The sequence below is a fragment of the Lepisosteus platostomus genome, chromosome 5 (genome assembly GCF_059453375.1).
Source record: "Lepisosteus platostomus isolate fLepPlt1 chromosome 5, fLepPlt1.hap1, whole genome shotgun sequence".
Taxonomy (NCBI): domain Eukaryota; kingdom Metazoa; phylum Chordata; class Actinopteri; order Semionotiformes; family Lepisosteidae; genus Lepisosteus; species Lepisosteus platostomus.
In genome coordinates, this window is record NC_142615.1 from 13,847,139 (window position 1) to 13,867,044 (window position 19,906).

At 54.7% G+C, this 19,906-nt stretch overlaps 1 long non-coding RNA gene and 3 other non-coding genes across 4 annotated transcripts; 1 reads left to right on the forward strand and 3 right to left on the reverse strand.

Annotated features, from left to right (window-relative positions):
* Positions 1-5,559: 5,559 nt before the first annotated feature.
* LOC148663775 (uncharacterized) lies at positions 5,560-8,370 on the reverse strand. The gene is made up of 4 exons (XR_015936441.1): positions 7,989-8,370; positions 7,374-7,443; positions 6,521-6,589; positions 5,560-5,877 (listed from the first exon to the last, which is right to left on the reverse strand). It is a non-coding gene; the product is annotated as an uncharacterized LOC148663775 (long non-coding RNA).
* Positions 8,371-17,518: 9,148 nt separating this feature from the next.
* trnav-cac (transfer RNA valine (anticodon CAC)) lies at positions 17,519-17,591 on the reverse strand. The gene has a single exon. It is a non-coding gene; the product is annotated as a tRNA-Val (tRNA).
* A 694-nt stretch (positions 17,592-18,285) lies between these two features.
* trnah-gug (transfer RNA histidin (anticodon GUG)) lies at positions 18,286-18,357 on the forward strand. The gene has a single exon. It is a non-coding gene; the product is annotated as a tRNA-His (tRNA).
* Positions 18,358-19,113: 756 nt separating this feature from the next.
* Positions 19,114-19,186, reverse strand: trnaf-gaa (transfer RNA phenylalanine (anticodon GAA)). The gene has a single exon. It is a non-coding gene; the product is annotated as a tRNA-Phe (tRNA).
* Between the last annotated feature and the right edge of the window lie 720 nt (positions 19,187-19,906).

Sequence of the window (19,906 nt, forward strand, 5' to 3'; positions counted from 1 at the left end):
AGTCCATCACAGGACACCAATCCATCACAGGACACACATACAAACCCTGGACAGGACAGCAGTCCATCACAGGACACACACACACTCACCCACCCTGGACAGGACACCAGTCCATCACAGGACACACACACACACTCACACACCCTGGACAGGGCAGCAGTCCATCACAGGACACACACACACACTCACCCACCCTGGACAGGACACCAGTCCATCACAGGACACACACACACACTCACACACCCTGGACAGGACACCAGTCCATCACAGGACACACACACACTCACACACCCTGGACAGGCCACCAGTCCATCACAGGACACACACACACTCACACAACCTGGACAGGACACCAGTCCATCACAGGATGTTCAGTGCCTCTCTCTAATAAAGTAGAAACGCGACATTAAACTCCGTTCAAAACGGGAGAAATCACCAGGACACGATACACCTTGCTCCGGACGATGGGAGAAGACCTGTACCTTCACGAGTCCGGGTTGTGAAAACGTCTTCTGGCAGTTCAAAACGTTTCGAAGAGACTACAGCGCTACCCTGTTTTCCATTTCTATCGTGTGTTATTATACAGTCATAAGTATCTGTCCTGATCACAGAGTCCCCCTCTCACTGCCAGGACTGAAGCCCAGTGCAGCATGAATAATAATAATAATTAATAAGTCTGGACCCTCCCCTCAGAGCTCTTCCCAGGTCAGGGGGATCCCCTCCAGCCCCCCCAGTGTGCAGCCCCCACCTGGATGATGCTCCAGTCCGCTCAGCACACAGCAGAGGGAACAGAGGGATGGAGCCAGTTCAGAGAGGGGGGGGTGATTAGGAGGCCATGATGGGTCAAGACCAGGGGGGGAATCAGGCCAGGACACTGGGGTAACACCCCTACTCTTCTCCAGAGACACCCCAGGATTGTTAATGAGCACAGAGAGTCAGGACCTCGGTTTGACGGCGCCTGTTTACAGTCCAGTGTCCCCCGTCACTATACTGGGGCATCAGGACCCACACAGACCGCAGGGTGAGAGCGCCCCCTGCTGGCCCCACTCACACCTCTCCCAGCAGCAGCCTTGGGGGGGGGGGGGGAGGGAAAAAACCAAAAGCTAAACAGATTTTTTTTTATTTTTTTTTTATTGATCCCTAACAAAAGAATAAAAATTACAAGCTTCAGTCCAGTCCAGTCTGGTGTCTCTCAGCTCCAGTCCAGTCCAGACTGGGGTCCCTCAGCTCCAGTGCAGTCCAGACTGGGGTCCCTCAGCTTCGGTCCAGCACAGTCTGGGGTCCCTCAGCTTTGGTCCTGTCCAGTCTGGTGTCTCTCAGCTCCAGTCCAGTCTGGTGTCTCTCAGCTTCGGTCCAGTCCAGTCTGGGGCCCCTCAGCTCCAGTCCAGTCTGGTGTCTCTCAGCTCCAGTCCAGTCTGGTGTCCCTCAGCTCCAGTGCAGTCCAGACTGGGGTCCCTCAGCTTCGGTCCAGCACAGACTGGGGTCCCTCAGCTTCGGTCCAGACTGGGGTCCCTCAGCTTTGGTCCAGCACAGTCTGGGGTCCCTCAGCTTCGGTCCAGCACAGACTGGGGTCCCTCAGCTTCGGTCCAGCACAGTCTGGTGTCCCTAAGCTTCGGCCCAGCACAGACTGGGGTCCCTCAGCTTCGGTCCAGCACAGTCTGGGGTCCCTCAGCTTCGGTCCAGACTGGGGTCCCTCAGCTTCGGTCCAGCACAGTCTGGGGTCCCTCAGCTCCAGTCCAGTCCAGTCTGGTGTCTCTCAGCTCCGGTCCAGTCCAGTCTGGTGTCCCTAGGCTCCTGTCCAGTTCCGTCTGGTGTCCCTCAGCTCCAGTCCAGTCCAGTCCAGTCCAGTCCAGTCCAGATCTTAGCCGGCACAGAACCAGGAAAGGAACCTGGAAAGAATATTGTTATTGCAGGTGTGAGGGACACAGACACAGACGTCACCATGACATCAAACAGCAAGAGGAGACTCCTCCTTGAATCACAGACACGACCAGGCGGCGCCCCCCTGTCTGCTCACCTGCACCTCCTCTTCCTCCTCTTGTCCTTCCCGGCAGCCAGCTCCTCCTCTCCCTCGCTCTTCCTCTCCTGAGCTACGGTCTCCATCGGCTCGTCCTGGTCTTCTGGCTCCACCGACACGCAGCTCAGGGACATCAAAAAGACGCATCGGCGCTTCTGAAGCAGAGACAGGAGAGTCACGTTAAGAGTCGGACTGGACACTCCAGTACATGAACACTGCACTGAGAGAGAGAGGGGTTCACACAGACACACTGACTGGACACTCCAGTACATGAACACTGCACTGAGAGAGAGAGGGGTTCACACAGACACACTGACTGGACACTCCAGTACATGAACACTGCACTGAGAGAGAGAGGGGTTCATACAAACACACTGACTGGACACTCCAGGACATGAACACTGCACTGAGAGAGAGAGAGAGGGGTTCATACAGACACACTGACTGGACACTCCAGGACATGAACACTGCACTGAGAGAGAGAGGGGTTCATACAGACACACTGACTGGACACTCCAGGACATGAACACTGCACTGAGAGAGAGAGGGGTTCATACAGACACACTGACTGGACACTCCAGGACATGAACACTGCACTGAGAGAGAGAGGGGTTCATACACACACACTGATTGGACACTGGACAGGAGTAAAGAGAGGATCAGAGCATCACCCACCTTCTTTTTCTTCTGTCTCACAGGAGGTGGTGATTGGACCTCCTCCAGCTGGAGTCCGAGGAGGGAGAGAGGGGGCAGGAGAGGGACAGCACAGGGAGAGAAAGAGAGAGACAGGTGAGTCAAGTGTCCCAAGAGCACAGAGACTCTGCTGAGATCACACTCGCAGGGAGTGAGCCTGGGTGTAGCCCACTAATACTGACCCACTGGACACCACAGGACAGAGAGGAGGAGGAGGAGAGAGACACACTGCCTGGACACCACAGGACAGAGAGGAGGAGGAGGAGAGAGACACACTGCCTGGACACCACAGGACAGAGAGGAGGAGGAGAGAGACACACTGAGGACAGAGAGGAGGAGGAGAGAGACACTGACAGACAGGGCTGAAAGAGAGAGAGACACTGAGACCCAGGGACAGGGAGACAGCAGGCCGAGAGAGAGACACTGACAGACAGGGCTGAAAGAGAGAGAGACAGAGAGGCAGGGACAGACAGACAGCAGGCCGAGAGAGAGACACTGACAGACAGGGCTGAAAGAGAGAGAGACACTGAGACCCAGGGACAGACAAGACGGCGAAACTCCACCACAGACAGGACAGGGGGCAGGGTGGGACCAGCACTGACCTCCTTCCTCTCTCCTGCCGGAAGAGCTGTCTCCACCTCCTCTTCCTCCTGCAAGTCAAGAGACAGGCTGAGAGAGAGACGGGCTGGCGGGACATCGGCGAACAGAGCTGAAGGCAGAGAGCCGGGGAGACAGGCCCAGCTGGGACAACGCAGGACAGACAGAGAGCAGGGAGACACAGGGAGAGAGACCCAGCTGGGACAACGCAGGACAGACAGAGAGCAGGGAGACACAGGGAGAGAGACAGGGAGAGAGGGACAAACACAGAGACTCAGACAGAAGGACAGAAAGACAGAAAGAGCGAAGTACAGACGGACAAAAAGACAGAGAAAAGGACAGATGGACTGATGGACAGAAAGAGAGAAAAGGACAGAAAGACAGATGGACTGAAGGACAGATGGACAGAGAAAAGAACAGAAAGTCAGAAGGACAGATGGACAGAGAAAAGAACAGAAAGACAGAAGGACAGTGAAAGGGACAGATGGACAGAAGGAAAGATGGACAGAGAAAAGGACAGAAGGACAGACGGACAGAAAGACAGACGGACAGAAAGAGATGGACAGAAGGACAGATGGACAGAGAAAAGAACAGAAAGTCAGAAGGACAGATGGACAGAGAAAAGAACAGAAAGACAGAAGGACAGTGAAAGGGACAGATGGACAGAAGGAAAGATGGACAGAGAAAAGGACAGAAGGACAGACAGACAGATGGACAGACAGACAGATGGACGGACAGACAGATGGACAGAGAAAAGAACAGAAAGTCAGAAGGACAGATGGAAAGAGAAAAGAACAGAAAGACAGAAGGACAGTGAAAGGGACAGATGGACAGAAGGAAAGATAGACAGAGAAAAGGACAGCAGGACAGATGGACAGACAGACAGACAGACAGACAGACGGACAGACGGACAGACAGACAGACAGATGGACGGACAGACAGACAGACAGACGGACAGACGGACAGACGGACAGACAGACGGATGGACAGACAGACAGACAGACAGACAGACAGACGGATGGACAGACAGACAGACAGACAGACAGACAGACGGACAGATGGACAGACAGACAAACAGACAGACAGACGGATGGACGGACAGACGGACAGACGGACAGAAGGACAGAAGGACAGATGGACAGACAGACAGACGGACGGACAGAAGGACAGATGGACAGACAGACAGACGGACGGACAGAAGGACAGAAGGACAGACGGATGGACAGACAGACAGACAGACAGACGGACAGACGGACAGACGGACAGACGGACAGATGGACAGACAGACAGACAGACAGATGGACGGACAGACAGACAGACGGACAGACTCTGCCCCACTTGCCTCGTCAGACATCTCCGCCTCTCTCCTTGCCCTCCGCACCGGGGAGCCCCAGGCGGGGCCTGGCGGGGCCGGGCGGGCGATGGGGGGCAGGACGGGCGGGGGCAGGGGCAGGGGCACCGCCCCGGGCAGCAGGGGGGGCTCGAGGGGCATGGCGGCGAGGAAGGGGGGGCGGCGGGGCGGGGCGGTCAGGGGCCTGAGGGGGCCGGAGGGGGGGGCCGGGGGCGGGGAGCGGAGGGGGCTCTCGGGCGAGGACGGGGGGGACACCGAGCGGAACGAGCCGGGCGAGCCCGAGCGGGACGAGCCAGGCGACCCCGGGAGCTCCAGCTGCAGCTCGGCCGCGCTCTCCAGCTTCCGGACGAGCTCGGGGAGACAAGAAGACACCACAGGATTCTGTCCAGCGGGGAGAGGGGGAGACACAACGCAGGGGGGATGAGACTACGCCTGGATAGGTGAGTGTGGACAGTGAGAGTGTGGACAGGTGAGTGTAGACAGTGTGTCCAGTGAGAGTGTGGACAGGTGAGTGTGTACAGTGTGTCCAGTAAGAGTCTGGACAGGTGAGTGTGTCCAGTGTGTCCAGTGAGAGTGTGGACAGGTGAGTGTGTCCAGTAAGAGTCTGGACAGGTGAGTGTGTCCAGTGTGTCCAGTGAGAGTCTGGACAGGTGAGAGTGTACAGTGTGTCCAGTGAGAGTGTGGACAGGTGAGTCTCTACAGTGTGTCCAGTGAGAGTCTGGACAGGTGAGTGTGTCCAGTGTGTCCAGTGAGAGTCTGGACAGGTGAGTGTGTACACTGTGTCCAGAAAGAGTCTGGACAGGTGAGTGTGTACAGTGTGTCCAGTGAGAGTCTGGACAGGTGAGTGTGTCCAGTGTGTCCAGTGAGAGTCTGGACAGGTGAGTGTGTACAGTGTGTCCAGTGAGAGTGTGGACAGGCGAGTCTGTACAGTGTGTCCAGTGAGAGTGTGGACAGGTGAGTGTGGACAGTAAGAGTCTGGACAGGTGAGTGTGTACAGTGTGTCCAGCAAGAGTCTGGACAGGTGAGTGTGTCCAGTGTGTCCAGTAAGAGTCCGGACAGGCGAGTGTGGACAGTGTGTCCAGTAAGAGTGTGGACAGGTGTGTCCAACAGTAAGAAGCTGTCTTACCCTGTAACCCAGCTCAGGGGTGTTAGGGGGTGCTCTGTCTCCTCCCCAGATCTCACCTTCAGGTCTTGAGAAATGACGGACCACTAGGAGACGCTGGAAACGAGGACACAAGACAGAGGTCAGGCCCACAGAGCTCACTCAATCACTACAGCAAGCAGAGACCTCTCGGCCATCAGGACTGTGGGGGTCAGAGTGTGGAGCTGTAGGGTATCGGGAGTTTAGGGGTCAGTGTGGGGAGCTGTAGGGTATCGGGAGTTTAGGGGTCAGTGTGGGTAGCTGTAGGGTATCGGGAGTTTAGGGGTCAGTGTGGGGAGCTGTAGGGTATCGGGAGTTTAGGGGTCAGTGTGGGGAGCTGTAGGGTATCGGGAGTTTAGGGGTCAGTGTGGGTAGCTGTAGGGTATCGGGAGTTTAGGGGTCAGTGTGGGGAGCTGTAGGGTATCGGGAGTTTAGGGGTCAGTGTGGGGAGCTGTAGGGTATCGGGAGTTTAGGGGTCAGTGTGGGGAGCTGTAGGGTATCGGGAGTTTAGGGGTCAGAGTGGGGAGCTGTAGGGTATCGGGAGTTTAGGGGTCAGTGTGGGGAGCTGTAGGGTATCGGGAGTTTAGGGGTCAGTGTGGGGAGCTGTAGGGTATCGGGAGTTTAGGGGTCAGTGTGGGGAGCTGTAGGGTAGATGTGGGGCACCGGGCCCACCACAGGGCGGCCGGTCCAGTCTCGCGGAAGGCGACCGGGTCAGACTTACGGAAAAGCACCGGGATTTGGGCCGGGACCTCTCCCGCTGCCAGTCCGGGTTCGGCCTGACCGGTGTGACCTGTGAAGACGCCAAAAAGCCCATCTCCGAGACAGCTCTGACCACATAGCCCAGCCCAGTCGTGTCGAGACTAGAGGCCTTGGGCAGTCTCTACAGTGTGTCCAGTGAGAGTGTGGACAGGTGAGTGTGTACAGTGTGTCCAGTGAGAGTCTGGACAGGTGAGTCTCTACAGTCTGTCCAGTGAGAGTCTGGACAGGTGAGTGTGTACAGTGTGTCCAGTGAGAGTGTGGACAGGTGAGTGTGTCCAGTGTGTCCAGAAAGAGTCTGGACAGGTGAGTCTCTACAGTCTGTCCAGTGAGAGTCTGGACAGGTGAGTGTGTACAGTGTGTCCAGTGAAAGTGTGGACAGGTGAGTGTGTACAGTGTGTCCAGTGAGAGTGTGGACAGGTGAGTGTGTACAGTGTGTCCAGTAAGAGTCTGGACAGGTGAGTCTCTACAGTGTGTCCAGGAAGAGTCTGGGACGTTCAGAGGCAATCTGTGCTCTCAGAAGGCCATAATGGACCTGCAGCTTGGTTTTCCTCGGACCCGCGACCCTGTCTCTTGAGCCGAGGCGTGTCCTCAGTCAAGATCACCACTGGAAGTGTCTCTCCTCGTCTGGAGGTGTTACCGTGAGACCTGGTCTGTCAAGCGCTTTGCGCTGCTATGTGTGTGAAAGGTGCTCTATCAGTGAAGTTTATTATTATTATTATTATTATAATACAGCGAGCGCTGCTGGGGGCGGAGAGGCCAGTCGGAGGAGGGCTGGACGCTGGACGCTGGACGGCGGGCGGGAGGGGTGGACTTACGACGCCTCGCCGGGCCCGGGTCCTGCTGTGACCGCGCACGGCCGTGCGGCATCTCTGTCGGTCCATCGTCCTGCCGAGACAAGCAGAGTCACAGAGGGGAGGGGAGGGGGCGGAACCACACAGCTGGGCGGCTTGTTCCCCACCCCCGCCCCCCTCTGTGTATAGAAGAGCCTCCTGTCCTGACTGGAGGAGCTCACCCAGCTGTGTATGGAGAGAAGCCAGGGTATCAGCTTTGTTCCACACCCCCACCACCCTCGGTGTACAGAAGAGCCTCCTGTCCTGACTGGAGGAGCTCACCCAGCTGTGTCTGGAGAGGAGCCAGGGTATCAGCTTTGTTCCACACCCCCGCCACCCTCTGTGTACAGAAGAGCCTCCTGTCCTGACTGGAGGAGCTCACTCAGCTGTGTCTGGAGAGAAGCCAGGGTATCGGCTTCAACCACAGGGCTGGGCAGCTTGTTCCCCACCCCCACCACTCTCTGTGTAGAGGTGCACCTCCTCTCAATATCTTTTTACAGCACGATCACACCCATTAGAGTTGAGTAACGGTAAAAAAAAACAACTTATTTCTCCACTTATTTTGATATTTCTCGCCAGCGGCGCTTTTGACTGACTTACCGATTTCACTGGGATTCTGAAGAGAGATTCTGAAGCTGAAATTAACGATCTAAGTCGAAGTAAGTTTATTGGAAGAAACACGTATTTAGAAAAGACTATATAGCGCTTTCCTCCTCCTCTCTCTTCACTCCTCTGAGCTCACGGGGCTCCGGCGCCGCCCCCCGCTAGAATCCGCCGCTCTGTGACGTCAGGCGGCTCATTGTGACGCCTCCGTGACGTCGCCCCAAACGCGCTCACGGCTCGGCCGCGAAACAAAAATGGCCGCCATTTTTCACGGTTGTTTTTTTTTGGGGGGCGGACATTTTATTTTTCCAACTCTCGGCGGCCAGCCGGGTGTCCCTGTACGACCCCGGTAGTCGCCACCTCGGACAGGCAGGGGAAACGGGTCCAGGTGTTTCCGGCCCAAGGGTTACAAAAGCTGCACTTGAATTTAAAGACAAAATCACGTCGAGGGCGCATTCAGCACCCCCACGTCCAACACGGGTTTCCGTGGGGTGGGGTTCAGTGAAATTAGCAACCCCCCCCTACCCCCAAGTCTAAGAAAGATCAACCTCCACCCCCCTCTAGCGCCCAAGGGCGGACATTTCGGGCCACGCCACGTCCAAAAAACACGGGTCCCCCCCGTCCTGCGGGGAAAAGAGACGCCATTTTCTTTTACGAGCGCTGCGTGGGACCTCACGACCCCCCCCCCCCAAAAAAAACGGGCTTCGCAAACGAGGTAAACCAGGAACGTCTACCTCTCTACAACACCACCCGGCTGTTTCTGTTTCAGACCGTGGGAAAAAATAAATACAATTTCGCCCCTCACCGACCGCTGCGCAAAAAAACACAACTTCACGCTACAGAAACGGCCTGTGTGAGGGGGGGCACGGGAAAAAAATAAAACCTGCGTGTTTTCGGCAGAGTAAGCTCAGCGGGGAAACTCTGAATCTCGGGGTTGCTTCTTGAACCTCGAAAACGACCTTTTTTCTCTCTCTCGTTTTTTTGGTGTCTGGGACGTTCACGAACTCCGCCGCGTCGGTGCGATTCCCAGCGGGACTTGAACATAACCCCCCCGTGGGGCCACAGCGCCCCCGTGTGGCCGAGAGGACCACCACCCGCAGGGCTGAGCTTTTACTGCCGTGTCCCGCTTTCACTCTGGCGATGAAGGAGGGAATCAAGGAGGAGAATTAATATTGTGATCCACCAGTCCATCACAGGACACACACACACCCTGGAAAGGACAGCAGTCCATCACAGGACACACACACACTCACACACCCTGGACAGGACAGTAGTCTATCACAGGATGTTCAGTGCCTCTCTCTAATAAAGTAGAAATGCGACATTAAACTCCGTTCGAAACGGGAGAAATCACCAGGACACGATACACCTTGCTCCGGACGATGGGAGAAGACCTGTACCTTCACGAGTCCGGGTTGTGAAAACTTCTTCTGGCAGTTCAAAACGTTTCGAAGAGACTACAGCGCTAGCCCAGTGCAGCACGAATAATAATAATAATTAATAAGTCTGGACCCTCCCCTCAGAGCTCTTCCCAGGTCAGGGGGATCCCCTCCAGCCCCCCCAGTGTGCAGCCCCCACCTGGATTATGCTCCAGTCCGCTCAGCACACAGCAGAGGGAACAGAGGGATGGAGCCAGTTCAGAGAGGTAGGGTGATAAGGAGGCCTCGATGGGTCAAGACCAGGGGGGGAATCAGGCCAGGACACTGGGGTAACACCCCTACTCTTCTCCAGAAACACCCCGGGATTGTTAATGAGCACAGAGAGTCAGGACCTCGGTTTGACGGCGCCTGTTTACAGTCCAGTGTCCCCCGTCACTATACTGGGGCATCAGGACCCACACAGACCGCAGGGTGAGAGCGCCCCCTGCTGGCCCCACTCACACCTCTCCCAGCAGCAGCCTTGGGGGGGGGGGGGGGGAGGGAAAAAACCAAAAGCTAAACAGATTTTTTAAAAAAATGTTTTATTGATGCTTTACAAAAGTCCAGTCACGTCTGGTGTCCCTCAGCTCCAGTCCAGTCCAGACTGGTGTCCCTCTGCTCCAGTGCAGTCCAGTCTGGTGTCTCTCAGCTCCAGTCCAGTCCAGACTGGTGTCCCTCTGCTCCAGTGCAGTCCAGACTGGGGTCCCTCAGCTTCGGCCCAGCACAGACTGGGGTCCCTCAGCTTCAGTCCAGTCCAGTCTGGGGTCCCTCAGCTTCAGTCCAGCACAGTCTGGGGTCCCTCAGCTTCGGCCCAGCACAGACTGGGGTCCCTCAGCTTCAGTCCAGTCCAGTCTGGGGTCCCTCAGCTTCAGTCCAGCACAGTCTGGGGTCCCTCAGCTTCGGTCCAGCACAGTCTGGTGTCCCTCAACTTCGGCCCAGCACAGACTGGGGTCCCTCAGCTTCAGTCCAGTCCAGTCTGGGGTCCCTCAGCTTCAGTCCAGCACAGTCTGGGGTCCCTCAGCTTCGGTCCAGCACAGTCTGGTGTCCCTCAACTTCGGCCCAGCACAGACTGGGGTCCCTCAGCTTCAGTCCAGTCCAGTCTGGGGTCCCTCAGCTTCAGTCCAGCACAGTCTGGGGTCCCTCAGCTTCAGTCCAGCACAGTCTGGTGTCCCTCAACTTCGGCCCAGCACAGACTGGGGTCCCTCAGCTTCAGTCCAGTCCAGTCTGGGGTCCCTCAGCTTCAGTCCAGCACAGTCTGGGGTCCCTCAGCTTCGGTCCAGCACAGTCTGGTGTCCCTCAGCTTCGGCCCAGCACAGACTGGGGTCCCTCAGCTTCGGTCCAGCACAGACTGGGGTCCCTCAGCTTCGGTCCAGCACAGTCTGGGGTCCCTCAGCTCCAGTCCAGTCCAGTCTGGTGTCCCTCAGCTCCAGTCCAGTCCAGTCTGGTGTCCGTCAGCTTCGGTCCAGCACAGACTGGGGTCCCTCAGCTTCGGTCCAGCACAGTCTGGGGTCCCTCAGCTCCAGTCCAGTCCAGTCTGGTGTCCCTCAGCTCCAGTCCAGTCCAGTCTGGTGTCCCTCAGCTTCAGTCCAGCACAGTCTGGGGTCCCTCAGCTTCGGTCCAGCACAGTCTGGGGTCCCTCAGCTCCAGTCCAGTCCAGTCTGGTGTCCCTCAGTTCCGGTCCAGTCCAGTCCAGTCCTTGGTGGGGAAGGCGACTCCGATCCTAGCTGGCACAGAACCAGGAAAGGAACCTGGAAAGAATATTGTTATTGCAGGTGTGAGGGACACAGACACAGACGTCACCATGACATCAAACAGGAAGAGGAGACTCTTCCTTGAATCACAGACACGACCGGGCGGCGCCCCCCTGTCTGCTCACCTGCACCTCCTCTTCTTCTTCTTGTCCTTCCCGGCAGCCTGCTCCTCCTCTCCCTCGCTCTTCCTCTCCTGACCTACAGTCTCCACCGCCTCCATCGGCTCATCCTGATCATCTGTCTCCACCGACACGCAGCTCAGGGAGTTTAAAAAGATGCACCAGCGCTTCTGAAGCAGAGACAGGAGAGTCACGTTAAGAATCGGACTGGACACTCCAGGACATGAACACTGCACTGAGAGAGAGGGGTTCATACAGACACACAACTGGACACTCCAGTACATGAACACTGCACTGAGAGAGAGAGGGGTTCATACAGACACACTGACTGGACACTCCAGTACATGAACACTGCACTGAGAGAGAGAGGGGTTCACACAGACACACTGACTGGACACTCCAGTACATGAACACTGCACTGAGAGAGAGGGGTTCATACAGACACACTGACTGGACATTCCAGTACATGAACACTGCACTGAGAGAGAGGGTTTCATACAGATACACTGAGTGGACACTCCAGTACATGAACACTGCACTGAGAGAGAGAGGGGTTCATACAGACACACTGACTGGACACTGACTGGACACTGGACAAGAGTAAAGAGAGGATCAGAGCATTACCCACCTTCTTTTTCTTCTGTCTCACAGGAGGTGGTGATTTGACCTCCTCCAGCTGGAGTCCGAGGAGGGAGAGAGGGGGCAGGAGAGGGACAACACAGGGAGAGGAAGAGAGAGACAGGTGAGTCAAGTGTCCCAAGAGCACAGAGACTCTGCTGAGATCACACTCGCGGTGAGTGAGCCTGGGTGTAGCCCACTAATACTGACCCACTGGACACCACAGGACAGAGAGGAGGAGGAGGAGAGAGACACACTGCCTGGACACCACAGGACAGAGAGGAGGACGAGAGAGACATACTGACTGGACACCACAGGACAGAGAGGAGGAGGAGAGAGACACACTGACTGGACACCACAGGACACAGAGGAGGAGGAGAGAGACACACTGAGGACAGAGAGGAGGAGGAGAGAGACACTGACAGACAGGGCTGAAAGAGAGAGAGACACTGAGAACCAGGGACAGACAAGACGGCGAAACTCCACCACAGACAGGACAGGAAGCAGGGTGGGACCAGCACTGACCTCCTTCCTCTCTCCTGCCGAAGGAGCTGTCTCCACCTCCTCTTCCTCCTGCAAGTCAAGAGACAGGCTCAGAGAGAGACGGGCTGGTGGGACATCGGCGAACAGAGCTGAAGGCAGAGAGCCGGGGAGACAGGCCCAGCTGGGACAACGCAGGACAGACAGAGAGACAGACAGAAAGGAAGGAGAGAGAGAGACAAAGATGAAGGCACAGAAAGACAGCGGGCAAAGAGAAAGATTGAGATTGAGGGACAAACAAACCGAGAGAGAGAGAGGAAAGAGAGAGAGAGAGACAGAGATCGAGGGACAGACAGACTGACAGACGGGGCTGAAAGAGAGAGACAGAGAGGCAGGGACAGACAGACAGCAGGGTGAGAGAGAGACAGAGATCGAGGGACAATAATTTGGTTTCGAAATTTATTCTGAAAATATACAATCATTCACTCCTGAAAAATATCGAGTTCAAATTATACATTATGTACAATATTGTAATCAACATATGGCTAATCATCAAAAAAAAAAAAAAACTGTACTGGGGGACACAGCTGGCTGTGCTGTTCTGGACAGAACACACTGAGGTCCAGTTTCCACCTCCTGCAGGATCAAACAGCACCTCCACTGGCTCTCCAGTGAATAGAGGGACAGACAGAGAGGCTTTAGGCTGCAGGGTGACAGTGTCTCTGTGAGCTGAAAGACAATCAGGACAGAGGATGATATAAGAACACACTCTGTCAAGAATATAGAGCCCTCTAGTGACCCTACTGTAGACCTGCTTACCACCCACAGTGACGATCACAGTGCTGATACTGCTTCCCTTAAGGTCCCTCACTGTGTAGTTGCCCTGATCAGCTGGAGTGAGGGAGCGGAGTGTCAGAGAGCTGTTCTGCACTGACACTCACTGTTCGTACCTGGGGCCAGGGAGCCCTGCTCTGCTCAGTAAGACTATACGAGACTGGACAGATCCTGCAGGATCAAACAGCACCTCCACTGGACCAGCAGTGTGGAGGGAGAGAGACAGAGAGGCACCAGGCTGCAGGCTATGGACTTCTGAGTGAGCTGAAAAGGGACAGGTAGAAACATGTTGAATATTTAGTTTTACAATAATACCTTGAGTTTGGACTGCGATCAGCTTCATTTGTATTTCAGCTCTGAAAATGCAATTTCAAAAATGCACGCCCCAGTCATGTTAGGTTCAAGTTACAGTTGCATCACAACTCAGTACATTTGCAATTCACTTCAAATGTTGTTTTTGTTTGACCCAGTCTGTCCTCACCTAAAGGAGATACTTACTTTTAACACCTTTTATTTCTTCTGGGAGGTTAACTGGCTCTGAGATAATTGTTCCTGGTGTTTGTGTTGTGTATGCCTTGCAATGGAGGGGTGAGAAATAATAGACTTATTACATTATAATGAATAATAATTGCTTACACTTATATAGTGCTTTTCTGGACACTCCACTCAAAGCGCTTTGCAGGACATGGGGACTCCCCTCCACCACCACCAATGTGCAGCATCCACCTGGATGATGCGACGGCAGCCATAGTGCACCAGAACGCTCCCCTCACACCAGCTATCAGTGGGGAGGAGAGCAGAGTAATGAAGCCAATTCATAAATGGGGGTTATTAGGAGGCCATGATTGGTAAGGGTCAATGGGAAATTTGGCTAGGACACTGGGGTAAAACCCCTACTCTTTTCGAAAAACACCCTGGGATTTTTAATGACCACAGAGAGTCAGGACCTCGGTTTTACGTCTCATCCGAAGGACGGCGCCAGTTTACAGTCCAGTGTCCCCATCACTAGACTGGGGCATTTGGACCCACACAGACCGCAGGGTGAGAGCGCCCCCTGCTGGCCCCATTAACACCTCTTCCAGCAGCCACCTTAGTTATTATTGTCGAGAAAGAAAGAATATTAGGAACATGAAAAGGCTGAATGTCTTAAATGCATTTTTTATACTGAAACAGAGAGGCACACACACCTCATTACAAATTCACACCCGCACAGAGACGTCCTCAAGCGCCTTGTTCACAATTATGGGCTCCAACAGGAACAAAAAACGCCAGCCTGACAACTCGAGCATTCAAACCAAGAACCCAACACGTACTCACGTTGGCAGCCTGTGCAGAAAAGCAGAAAGAACCACAAGCCTTCCCTATTGGGAGGAAAAACACACACTCCCTCTCTCACACTCCTGATTTCCTTAAATAGCTCATTCTTCATCTCTGGCTCCTACATACAGTATAGCAGCGCTCAGTCTGCTTTGAATAAGTCATAAATCCAAGATTTGTTTAATCTGTTCCTCTTGTCTAGGCCTAGAGCTGCTTTTCATAAAAGAGCTGTTTGCATAAATAGCTAGGGTTACAGCTGAAGACACCAGCTTCATCCCCCAGTGTGTTATATATCGGGAGCAAGAGAAGAGGGCCAGGCCGTGCCTTTTCATAGATTTTTCTTCTGAAAAGTCGGGCTCTCGGAGGCAGATTTAGCCCCTCATGCAGTGTAGAGAGATAGACAGGCCAGCGCGCACAGTTAGAGCTGCACCCTCACACAGAGTCAGACCCGAACAGACACGTCCTCTTGTTTAAACAAATACACAAACCTGACGGCGCTCACAATGATCCAGACACACACACACACACACACACACACACACACACACACACACACACACACACACACGTGACATCAGCAGTCACTCTCGCACACTGGACCCCAGCTCAGTCCTCACCTCCAGCTCCTGCGAACCGCTTCGAACAAACTGCATGAAGAAAATTAGGTTGCGTTCCGGTAGCAGGCCATCCTGGGCACCAGTGTGAGTTACACACTCATTTGTAAAAGCCCTTCCGCATCGTCGGGCATGCTTCACAGTGCCGGACCTGGGGTGTGGGTGCTGTCTGTGTGGAGTTTGCATGTTCTCTCCCTGGTCTGTGGGGGTTTCCTCCAGGTGCTCCAGTTTCCACCCACAGTCCAGGGACAGGCTGCCACTTTCACTGGGCAGTGCACCGTCGCCGTGGCAGCATGGTGGGTCGGATCTGATTTCAGTCTTTATTTCCTTTTTTAGAGATCCTGTAACCAGGACCTGTTCACTGCCACGACGGACAGGGAAGCACGTCATCACTGGACATCCTCTTACCTCCTGTGGCAAAGGGCAGCTGATGAAGCTTTGTGCTCGCCGGATCATGGCAATCGCCACTCCACCCTGATCCTGGCTCAGCACAGGGCACCTGGGTTCACTCCCTTCAGACTAAAGAGACTCAGTTTCTTCAATCTGTCAGTGTGAGACACTCCCTTCAGACTAAAGAGACCCAGTTCCTCCGGCCTGTCAGTGTGAGACACTCCCTTCAGACTAAAGAGACTCAGTTCCTCCGGCCTGTCAGTGTGGGACACTCCCTTCAGACTAAAGAGACTCAGTTTCTTCAATCTGTCAGTGTGGGACGCCTACACCAGCTTCGAACGCCTGTACACAATACCGCGGACCGCCTGCCAGACCAAATTCTGGGCTTACAGCAAACCACCCATTACATACACCGGTGTCTTCCCCGGGCCAGAGGAATTCAGGAACTCACGTTTACTCCGTCATCTCAGGCGATTCTCGCAGGGAGCAGAGATTTCCCAATCGATCAGAGAGAGTCGGGACTTTTTTTTTTAAAAAAGAGGAGTCCTTACCTCTTAGTAATGTGAGCGCTGACCGTCTCTCCTGCGGATGGGAAGTTTTGCGCCTTCTGGAGCATCCGCCGACTACGCCAAATTTGTTGTAACAGAAGGAATAAGGTTCTGGATCCTGAGATGAAGTAAAACAGATGAGTGTATTGCATGCAAGGAACAATAAAGCTGAAGTCTTGTTTCCCGCAAGAAACAACAAAACCGAAGTATTGTTCGATGTGCCGGTACAAACTTTTAGGTTATATAGTCCTTCCTTGCTGCTTCAGACGTCATTCGGTGTTATGGTAAGGGGGGGTCATGGTATTTGGCCAGTTAAGAGGCCCTGGCCAAATGGCCAGTTTAAGATTATGCCCCCTCGCATCTGGAATCCTTATCAGTTAACCCCCTTTCCTGCCATAAACCCCTGTTGCTTAGAAGTCTAATTTTCAGGCAGAACTGACTTAAGTTAACCCTTCTTACATCTTGTCTCTTACTTCAGCCCTCTTCCATTTGCTAGTTCAAAGTTGTACAACCCATTTGTATCTGCTAGGCGGCGCAGTCGTCGTGCACAAAGAACACTTTGAGAAGCGTCAAAGGCAAGTCATTCCGAGTTGGTCGTTTGTGTTTTCCGTTCAGACGCGAAATGCTGAAATGATCTCTCGGGTCCTCGGTTGTCATTTCTGCTCCGTAAAGGGATCACAGCACGCGTCGGCTTCCAGCATGCTGGGTCGGGACACGATGCCGGGGGTTGGAGAGAGCGATGTCTTCCTCGTTAGTATAGTGGCAAGTATCCCCGCCTGTCACGCGGGAGACCGGGGTTCGATTCCCCGACGGGTAGTAGCTTTTCTTTCACCTCCTTAGAGAAATGACTGCCTTTCACTTCTCTGTTTTCTTTCACAGCGTCGTGCACCTTTTCATTGCTCTCGCTTTCAGAGCCTCCGCACGGCAGTCGACTCGACATCAGGAAGCACATTGAAGTGAAAGCAGGAAGCGCTGCGACATGCACTGTGCAGATCCCGCCACACTAAGAGGTGAGTGGGTCTGTTCGATGCACAAAGAACGCTTTGAGAAGCGTCAAAGGCAAGTCATTCCGAGTTGGTCGTTTGTGTTTTCCGTTCAGACGCGAAATGCTGAAATGATCTCTCGGCTCCTCGGTTGTCATTTCTGCTCCGTAAAGGAATCACAGCACGCGTCGGCTTCCAGCACGGTGGGTCGGGACACGATGCCGGGGGTCGGAGAGAGCGATGTCTTCCTCGTTAGTATAGGGCCTGTCACCTGTCCCCACCTGTCACGCGGGAGACTGGGGTGCATCAGGACGCGCCTTGAAGTGAAAGCAGGATGCGCTGTGACATGCACTGTGCAGATCCCGCCACACTAAGAGGTGGGTCCAGTGGGTGTGTTCGATCACAGCGCTAGGCGAATCCCCAATCCCCTTTTGTGCCTGGCGACAAAAGATGTCTGTTTCCGCCCGGTTTCGAACCGGGGACCTTTCGCGTGTGAGGCGAACGTGATAACCACTACACTACGGAAACGGTGGTAAGACGTGCCCAGCGGCCCAGCGCTGAGCTTCGCCAATGCGATTAAGCTGCTTCCAGTGCCTTTATTGGAGTGCGCTGATGGACCGTGCTCTCTCTCCAGAGACCAGCACGCCTGTCATGGACGGAGCAGGAAAGGCGGCGCCACATTCTACAGCCCTCTCCACGCAATCGACGAAATCGGGCTACTGAAGTGGAGAAAATCGCCTCTCCAGAAAGTGCAAATATCATCTTGGAGACTATAAATCCTATTGCCGAAGGTCAGCCCTGTCTACCAGAGTAACCCTCCCACAGCGATGATCAGCTCGTCTCACACGCGAGAAGTTTCGGTTGGAAACAAGCGCCCCCTCTTCTCGCACGTTTTGCACGTTCGAGTAGTTTTAATGCGGCTCTTTCGTACACGGTGCTGATCTTTTGGAAAGCAGGAGGCAAAACCGAGTCGAACCGCCTGGGTGAAAACCAGGAACCCTAACCGCTAGACTATATGGCAGCGAACAACCATGCTGTTCACGGCATCAAGCAAGCAAACTACATAAATATGAGAAAACACGCGAGAGAGTTGTCACTCAGAGTGTCGAAGGGTCGATGTATACTGGGGCTCAGTTGAAATGCAACGTCAGGACTTTTCCGAATTATGTCACACGAAGAGAGCACAGCCCTTTCCGCCCTGCCGCGTGTGTCTCGGTAACTCGCTGTGATCGTATAGTGGTCAGTACTTTGCGTTGTGGCCGCAACAACCCCGGTTCGAATCCGGGTCACGGCAGAATAGGGGCGTCTGCTTTTACTACTCGCACGAATGAAGGCAAAAAAAAGCCAATCGATGTGAACGAACGGCGCTTTACAGAGGAGTACTGCCTGACTGGATCGTTGATGAACGACAGAGGCCACTCCGACCTCTTCTCGGTTTTCTTCAATGACTTACTAAGGATCTTCTTCACATTCGCCCATGCAGGGGAAGCCAGTTACACCAAAGCAAACGCAGGAAAGTGCATTTCAAGCAGAGACCAGGAGGGACTTGTTTACACCGAGAGTGGGCGGAGAATGGAACAATGCGCCCAGCCCTGTTGCTGGAGCCGATTCTTGATGAGCTCTTGGGCTCACTAAGAGGCCCCCGCTGGATGCTAATCTTTCTGTTGTTCTTGCAGGTCCTGCGCTGCTTTTGAGCCGACAGAGCTCGACCTGGTCTGTCGGCACAGCCCAATTGCAAATGATCGGCTCCGCGTACAGAAGGAACGTGCGTTTGGTACAAGAGTGCACGAAGGCACCGGAAATACATTGGGAACAAATGACCGGTCGCTCAAGACCTCTGTGAAGTACAGGAGCGTGCAAAACGAGGCTGTTTCCGCCCGGTCTCGAACCGGGGACCTTTCGCGTGTTAGGCAAACGTGATAGCCGCTACACTACGGAAACCTGTAGGGACTGCTGCTGGTGTCTCGCTTGCGTTTCGGGCTGAGAAAGGGACGCGTCACTTTAGGCAGGTGGCGCTGGAGAGAGGAACAAAGGGCGCGATGAAACAAAATGCCGAAACCCGGGATGGAACCAGGGACCTTTAGATCTTCAGTCTAACGCTCTCCCAACTGAGCTATTTCGGCAGTGCGCAAAGCCCACAGCCACCTGCTCCAGCCTTCCTGTGTTGTGGCATGAGCGCACCAAGAGTAGCGGGAGAGTGTTGCAGGAACGTCACTCAGAAGGAAAGCCACCCAGCTGCGCCCTCTGAGCTCTGTCCAGCGCATCTTCCTCGCATGGACTCCTGCCTGCGACGGGCAGGAAACAATTAGCAAGAACAGAACGACACGCCATGGGTGTCTCATGACCGCACCTTAGGTTGTGACACGTGCAGGTGTGAGGGGTTGCCGGGCTACTTTGGAGCAGAGCTTGGGCGGAGGGGGGGCGGGAAAGCAGACAAAGAGGTGACACCTCAAGGTCTGCACGATCACAGCTCTCCGCCGCCCCAGGCTTCCGCTCGATAAGCTACTGGACACACCCGCCCCTCCTCACACAGACCGTGGAAAAGCCCCCGAGTGGGAGGGCTCGCTCTTCCTCCCAGGAGCTCTTGGACACGACGCCCAGACGGCGCGGGGAGCCGCCGCCTGCAAACACGGCTCCAGGCAGGACTCCACTCCGCAGGAGCCGCAGAGCAGAGGAGATGAGGGCAGCTTAGCTCCTGTGCAGAGACCTGAGCTGTTGTTGCTGTGGATGCTGTCTTTTCTGCACTCGGGGTAGGAGTGAATGTTGAGTTGCACTTAGAAATGAAGCAGAGCACTTCAACGGCACGGGTGTGTGTGTGTGCGCGCCCAGGTGATTCTGGGAGA